The sequence below is a fragment of the Otolemur garnettii genome, unplaced genomic scaffold, assembly GCF_000181295.1.
Source record: "Otolemur garnettii isolate 467f Iridium unplaced genomic scaffold, OtoGar3 scaffold00056, whole genome shotgun sequence".
Classification (NCBI taxonomy): Eukaryota; Metazoa; Chordata; class Mammalia; order Primates; family Galagidae; genus Otolemur; species Otolemur garnettii.
The window spans coordinates 11,004,299-11,012,704 of NW_003852451.1; positions in this window are offsets into that span (position 1 = coordinate 11,004,299).

The following is an 8,406-nucleotide window of genomic DNA, read 5'->3' on the forward strand; positions in this document are numbered from 1 at the left end:
AGGATGAAGGAGGGGAAACGAGGGGAGGGCTGGAGAGGGGGAGGTTGGATGCAGGGAAGTTGTAGGATTCAAACTCAACATAAAAAGCATTTCTATTGCCAATAGTGAAAAAGCAGCACTTCTATATGCCAATAGTGAACGCTCTGTAAATAAAATCAAGAAAGGGCTCGGCGCCTGTGGCTCAAGCGGCTAAGGCGCTAGCCACATACACCTGAGCTGGTGGGTTTGAATCCAGCCCAGCCCGCCAAACAACAATGACAGTTGCAACCAAAAAATAGCCGGGCGTTGTGGCAGGTGCCTGTAGTCCCAGCTACTTGGGAGGCAGAGGACTCGCTTGAGCCCAGGAGTTGGAGGTTGCTGTGAGCTGTGATGCCAGAGCACTCTGCCCAGGGCAACAGCTTGAGGCTCTGTCTAAAATAAATAAATAAATAAATAAAATCAAGAAAGAAATCTCATTTATAATATCTACAAAAAATAAAATACCTAGGAATAAATTTATCAAAGATGTGAGAAATCTCTACAAAGAAAACTTCAAATATTGTTGAAAGCAATTGAAGAGGAAAGAAATAAATGGAAATATATATGTGTTCACAGATTAGAAGAATCAGTAATGTTAAAATATCCACTAAAGTGATTTAGAGATTCAATTATAAAGCAGGGGCATGATAGTTAATATTGTATTGTGTATTCCGAAATAACTAGCAAAGAGAATTTTGAATGTCCTTGCCACAAAGAAATATGTGTTTGAGGTAATAGATAAGCTAATTAACCTGATTTGATCATTACATAATGTATATACTTATACAGACATCACACTGCACTCAATAAGTATATACAATTATTTTGTGTCAATTAAAAATAAAACCTAAAAAAGTTGTATTTTACAAAGAGTTTAGGAAACGTTTCAGAAAGACATATCAGAGGCAGATATGAGGTTGTATAAAATCAAGAGACTTAACTTTGCCACTCCTTAGCTGAGAGACCTGAAGCTAGCCATTTAACCTCTCTGAACTTTCTCTGCATATGAAACATGAATTATTATCATTCTTATGCTCAAAATGTAGGAAGAATTAAATGAGTGATAAAGGTGGCATGCCTAAAACAATGTATAAAATACAGTGTATCTCAGTGTATGATATTACAATCTGAATAACTTGCAGTAGTTTGAATGTTAAAGTTGATAGATAGGCTAGCTAGAATGCTATTACAGTCATTCAACTGAGAAATGCTTAGGTGTAAACTAGAACAGTGGATATAAAAAGGATTTGACACAAGTAAGAAACACTGATTTTGGAAATAAACAATGGGACGAAGCAGGAGAACTTATGAAGGGGTCTGAGATGCCTGAAATCTCTCATGTGGATGGGTGACAATGATGCAAAAAGCAAAACAGGGTGGAATAGGTGCCTGTGGAAGTGTGGTATTTGTGCCTTCCTTTGGAGACAACATCTCAAATGGCTGCTCATGATATGATTGTCAGAATTTTTTTTTTATTGGATTGTCAGAATTTAATGTATATTCCTCTGTCAAGATCTGTAGTTAGAACATGTCACTACTATATCCTTGGAAACTCATGTTGGTGAGTCCTCTTTGGCAATATATAGTTAGAAAGTTGTATAAGACAAAGATTCTTTATTTCCCTTGGTACATTTTCCTGTTTTCAGAAGGGTAAGGTATTGAGAGTCTATATTTAAGTGTGGGTCAAGGTGGTCACTTGGCCAGATTTCAGTGTTAAGATGAGGCCTGTTTTTAATCCAGACAAAAGGAGTCTCAAAGATTCATTAATTTTTCATAAGGCATTCATAAGGCTTGTTGGCTATTCATAGCTAATATTCATTGAATGCTCTTTATGTATATAGATATATGCACACACATATACAATTTAGTCTTTACAATATCTCTGCAATAGAGATACTACTATAATCCTAGCATGACTGATTATGGGGATATAGGATCTCAGATATGAAGTAGGGAAAAAAAAACAAAAACAAAGCATATAAGAGTGATATGAAGGGTTAACAGAAAGTTGCAATATGAGATAGATGCCCAGGGAATACCTCACTGAAAAGGTGAGATTTCAGTAATGTAAGTGTTGGAGGAAGCCATGTGCTATGTCAAAGAAGAGCTCCCTAATGAGAAGAAATGCCAAGGGCCAAGATTGAAGCAGATGATGCCTGGCATGTTTGAGCAACAGCAAGATCTTTGTGGTTGGGCTGACACATGAGAGAAGAAAAGAGAAGTAGAAGGTAAAGCCAGATAGGTAAAAGAGGGACATAGATTGTGTGCAACCTGGTAAATTTAAGGACTTTATCTTTTTCTCTGAGTGAAGTGGAAGCCACTAGAAGATTTTGTTAAAAAGTAACATGACCTAATTTCCCTTTAACAGGTTCATTCTGGCTGCTGTATTCAGAATACAATGGGATAAGGAGGGTAAGGAGAGAAGCAGAGGAGTAAGCTCACAATGGAGATGAAAGCCAATACCTAGTGTACCAGTTATCAAATTATTGCCTCTCAGCTCCAAAATCAGTGTGATTTCCACCTTCTGACTGGGTCCCAAACAGATATACCTAAGTTAGTTAAACTACAATTCATTTGTTGATAAAATACTAGTCCCTATTCCTCTCCTTCTCTAGCTCTTATATTCTGGGGAAGCTATGGGAGCAATTGATAGGGGCTGGGTCCTTTAAGACGTATGGAACTGTACTCTGGTTTTTTCTTCCATTTGAATAAGACCTATGGAACTGGTGGCTACCAATTGAAGAAAAATAAAGTCATAAGCAGTAAGAGATAAAGAAACAGGACATACAGAATAGAGTTTTGAAAGGTGGGAACAGAAGGAACCACCGCCAGCCTGTGGGGTTCCAGTGAGTGGCCCTGAGTGTTTGTTTCACCAAGCTTTTATTAAAGGCTATTTTCTCATTTAGCCAAGAGGGTAAGCTGAGGAAGGGAACAAAAATGTCAGCAGTTTCTCTGAGTAAGCCATGTTAGTTCTTATTCTATCTATAATCATTAACTTTAAGGGTCTGAGCAGCCTTGAGAAATCCAAAACCTGAGCTTTGTGTGGGGGCAGCCTCCTGTCTGTGGTCATGCACACAGATTCCTTGGAGGAGGTTAATCCACTCTAGTTCTCTGTGTACCGGACGTGATGATGTCAGGCTCCACTGAAGAATAGTGGAAGCAAATGTTCTTCTGATCTCCACCCAAAGGCATTTCCCACCACAATCAGGGTACAATCCCTCCTGCCCATATTTCAGGGCTCCTTTGATCTCCATTCCCTTGATCTCTGCCTTGGCCATAATACAAATGCCCACAATGTGTATTTGCCTTGAGTATTGATTGGGTAGGGAACAGCCTGGTTAATGTTCCTTCCAAGGCCTTGCATGTAGCTTCCTCTATGGCCATTCTTCTTCAGAGTGTTTACAGATCCAGCAGGAGTGTTTGCAAGCTGTATCCCTTACAGGCCAGGCTTCTAGGAAAAGTAGGAACTGCTCAGATAAGTAATTTAGCTGCTGGTTTAAAAGTAAGCTAGCTAAACTGTTTTTACTCTACCTTGCTCAGCTTATTTCTCTGTTTTTCCCTTTTTCTGGAGGTGTTTTCCCTTGTCCAGAATGGGATCTTCAATTCCCACTCTCCCTGTAAGTAATTGGTATTTAGCTGAAGATTAAACCATGATGGGTACCATCATTTCTCAATCACTTTCTATCTGGAGATATAACAGAGTTATAGCCATTACTTAAAGTGTTCTCTTCTGGAAACTAAATTAATTCATGTTAATACATATTTAGAATAAGATGCAATAGAGAAAATAATATGATGATAATGAAAACTAGCTATAGAAAAATCAACTAAAATATTCATGAATGCTAATTCCAGCTAATACTACATAGATTTTTCTATTGCTTTTTTGAAAAATTTTTTTCAGACCTACAATTGTTAATGGATATGAAAGTGAACACTCAGAGTAATAACTAAGAGTAATTATGTACTTTACAAACACATAATTGAGAAAATAATAACAAAAGCAATAGAGAAAAATTGTTGATTTTTCTTTTAGAGGAAAATTCAAATGATGCTTCATCCAGAACTACTTATGTAATCAATACTTAATGAGTTGCAAAACGCAGTGCTGCTCTTAATTCCAGCAGGTATTATAAGCTCATAAAATCGTGTTATTTTAAGCAAGAAAAAAACTCATTACTATTACAGAAAGGCAAACTCTGTGCTATTTTACCATAATAAGTTTTTCCCCTTCCTGACATTCTAAATGCCTATAATTTTAGTCATCGAGACCTTATATAAAGTTTTACTAGCAGAAAGCTGAAGTACCTTATTGTCTTTGCTATTTATAGGTAACAGATTCACCTGGTATCTGGGTCTCTGGTCTCCTTGATTTTTAAGCCAATATCACAAAAGCAGAGACAACATCCTGTTTAATCAGAGCTGATAATTGACCTTTGATTGAATGAGACACACAACTGAATTAAATTATATCAAAATTGCTATTTTAAATTGAAGAAGAAATTGACATACAATATAAAATAAACCAAATTATAATGTAATTTAGAAATACATCGTTAGAACTAGTGAGCAGAAATGTTCACAGATTGAATTTCTTTTTAAATATTATATCCACAGTAGATGTGGCTGATTTTAGATGTCTTTGAGGTTCTTACTGAAAGCATAATGAGGGGAAGAAACAAGCTATAAATCTTTGTACCTCAGTACCTAAGCCAAATTCCTGGCATGTAAGGGAAGCTTCACAGATCTTAAATTAAATATGTTGTATCATTCAGTAAATATGTTATATAATAAATGTGTCACGGAGAATGTGATAGGAGTTTAAAATTTCCTTTCGTTCATTTCATGGTTAAGGCAAAAGAGTAACAGTGTTTTCTAGACCTCAATAATTCCTAGGACATCTACAGGCTACTTCTATATCACTTATAACACCCATATTATTGTTTACTTAATACTATTCTCTAACCCACATTTTTCTACTTAAGTTTTGCTTCATCTTAAAACATATTATCCATGAAATCAGAGGTGTATGTGCTAATTCTATTTTTTCACCCATGAAAATAGATGCATAAATGAAAGGTTGTTCCAATCCATGAAAAGGAGTTTTTTCCCATTTATTTGTGTTTCCTCCCATTTCTTTCAGCAGTGTTTTATAGTTTTCAGTATATAGGTCTTTCACCTCCTTAGTCAAATTTACATCAAAGTATTTTTTGTTGCTATCATAAATGAGATTATTTTCTTAATTTTCTTTTCAGATAGTTCATTATCAGTATATAGAAATGCTACTGATTTTTTTAGTTAATTTTGTATCCTGAAACTTTACTGAAATTGTTCCGCAGTTGGAACTGTTTCTTCAGTGGAGCTTTAGAGTTTTCAATACATAATATCTTACCATCATCACATAGCTATAATTTTACTTCTTCCTTTCCTGTCAGGATGCCTTTTATTTTTTTCTCTTGCCTAGGACTTCCAAAATAGTGTTAAAGGAATCGTGACAGTGGGCATCCTTGTCCCTAGTATGAAAAGAAAAACTTTCAGCTTTTCACTGTGTTCATGGATTGGACGAATATTGTTAAATGTCTATATTACCCAAAGCAATCTATAGATTCAATGTAATCCGTACCAAAATCACGGTGGAATTTTTCACAGAATAGGAAAACAATACTAAAATTCATACGGAGCCACAAAAGAACCCAAATTGCCAAAACAATCTCAATCAAAAAGGAGCAAAGTTAAAAGCACCACACTTGATGATTTAAAAATAAGTTATAAAGTAATCATATCAAAACAGTATGGTAATGGCTCAGGAACAGACATATCAATCAATGGAATAGATAGAAAGCCAAGAAATAAACCCATGCAGTTACAGTCAATTGAGTTTCAGCTACCAGAACACCAGTTTCCAAGATGGGGAAAGGGCATTCTCTTCAATAAATGGTGGGGAAAACTGGTTTGCTGCATGCAGAAGAATAAAACTAGATCCTCATCTCGGACAATATATAAAAGTTAAGTCAAAAGAAATTAAAGACTTAAAACTGAAAAACTTCTAAGGAAAACATAAGGGAAAACCTCCAAAATGATGGTATAAGCAACGATGTTTTAGATATGACCCTGAAAGCATAGGCAACAAAAACAAAAATTCAGAAATGGAATTTCATCAAACTAAAAAGCTTCTGTACAGCAAAGGAAACAATTAACAAAGTGAAGACAATCCACAGAATGGCAGAAAATATTTGCAAGCCACACATCAGACAGCAGCTAATATACAAAATGTATAAAGAATGGAAACAACTAAATAGCAAAAAAATACTTTACAATAGGCAGAGAATTTGAACAGATATTTGTCAAAAGAAAACATAAAAATGGACATAAAAATGGACAATAGGAACATGAAAAAATGTTCAGTATTAATCATTAGGAAATGGAAATTAAAACCACACTGAAATATAAGGAAAGCTCAGATAATTGTACTGAAATTAAATATATTAATTTAATTTAAAAAGTTCTTACATATATCAGCCAAAAATATCCCATGTCCCACCAATTTTACATGTGTTGTTTAACTTTGGAAAATACGTACAATTCTTCTATGGCCATACAACCCTGAACACAACCAATTTCCTTTGATCTTGGAAGCTAAGCAGGGTCAGGCCTGGTTAGTACTTGGATGGGGGGTGGGAATAAGTACAATCCAAAGTTCACAGATTCAGGAAAAACACACCACTCATTTCTAATTTCACCTTTGCCACTTCCTAGCTGTGTGACCTCAGGCAAGTTACTTAACCTCCCTATGTTCCATCATATATCAGGGTGCTCTGTGTACAAAAAAAAAAATGTTTCTTTCCCTTTGAGGATTCATGGGAGATAGTAGGAGTATAAATATGTCATGGATTTCTGTCTTTATCAAGTTCACATTCTAGCTAGGGAGTTCCATACACTAAAGCATTTACACATAATACTCTGTTATTCATAGACATTGAACATTTTTACAGTTTAGAGCTTAAGAGATAAGAGTTTTGGCCAGGCGTGGTGGCTTATGCCTATAATCCTAGCACTCTGGGAGGTTGAGACAGGTGGATCACCTGAGCTCAGGAATTTGAGAACAGCCTGAGTAAGAGCAAGACCCCATCTCTAGGCTCGGCGCCTATAGCTTAACTGGCTAAGGCGCCAGCCATGTACACCTAAGGTGGCAGGTTCGAATCCCCAGCCCGGACCCACCAAAGAACAATGACGGCTGCAACCAAAAAATAGCCGGGCGTTGTGGCGGGCGCCTGTGGTCCCAGCTACTTGGGAGGCAGAGGCAGGAGACTCGCTTGAGCCCAGGAGTTGGAGGTTGCTGTGAGTGTGATGCCATGGCACTCTACCCAGGGGGACAGCTTGAGGCTCTGTCTCAAAAAAAAAAAAAAAAAGACCCATCTCTAATAAAAACTAAAAAAAAAAAAACTAACCCAGCATTATGGTGGGCACCTATAGTCCCACCTACTTGGGAGGCTGAAGCAAGAGGATCACTTGAGCCCAAGAGTTCAAGGTTGCTGTGAGCTATGGCACCAGGACATTCTATACAAGGTGATAGAGTGAGACTCTGTCTCAAAAAAGAGAGAGAGAGAGAAAGATAAGAGTTGTTATAGTGTACTGTTTGAGCATAATATGCTCTATTTCTCTGTAGATGTGATAGTAGGAACTGGAACATTTTCATCAGAGTTAGGTTATAATTGTGGTTCATATTTTTATTTTTCCAGGATTCATCATTTGTAATATTTCCAAAAACACTGAAGACAGGTTAGAAATTTTAAAAATCTGGACAATCAGAGAATAAAATAGAACAAAATCTAAACTCAACAGAGACAAAAATCCCACCAGGTGGATGGCACCTGTGGCTCAGTGAGTAGGGCGCCAGCCCCATATACCAAGGGTGGCAGGTTCAAACCCAGCCTGGACCAAACTGCAACAACAACAAAAAAAAATAGCCAGGCATTGTGGTGCCTATAGTCCCAGCTACTTGGGAGGCTGAGGCAAGAGAATCAATTAAGCCCAAGAGTTTGAAGTTGCTGTGAGCTGTAATGCCACTGCACTCTACTCAGGGCAACAGCTTGACTCTGTCTCAAAAAAAAAAATTCTGGGCAGTGCCTGTGGCTCAGTAGGTAGGGCACCGACCCCCTATACCAAGGGTGATGGGTTCAAACCGCACCCCAGCTAAACTGCAACAATAACAACAATAACAAAAAAACAGCTGGGTGTTGTGGTGGGCGCCTGTAGTCTCAGCTACTCAGGAGGCTGAGGCAAGAGAATCGCGTAAGCCCAAGAGCTGGAGGTTGCTGTAAGCTGTGACACCAAAGCACTCTACCAAGGATGACAAAAGTGAGACTCTGCTCCTTAAAAAAAAAAAAA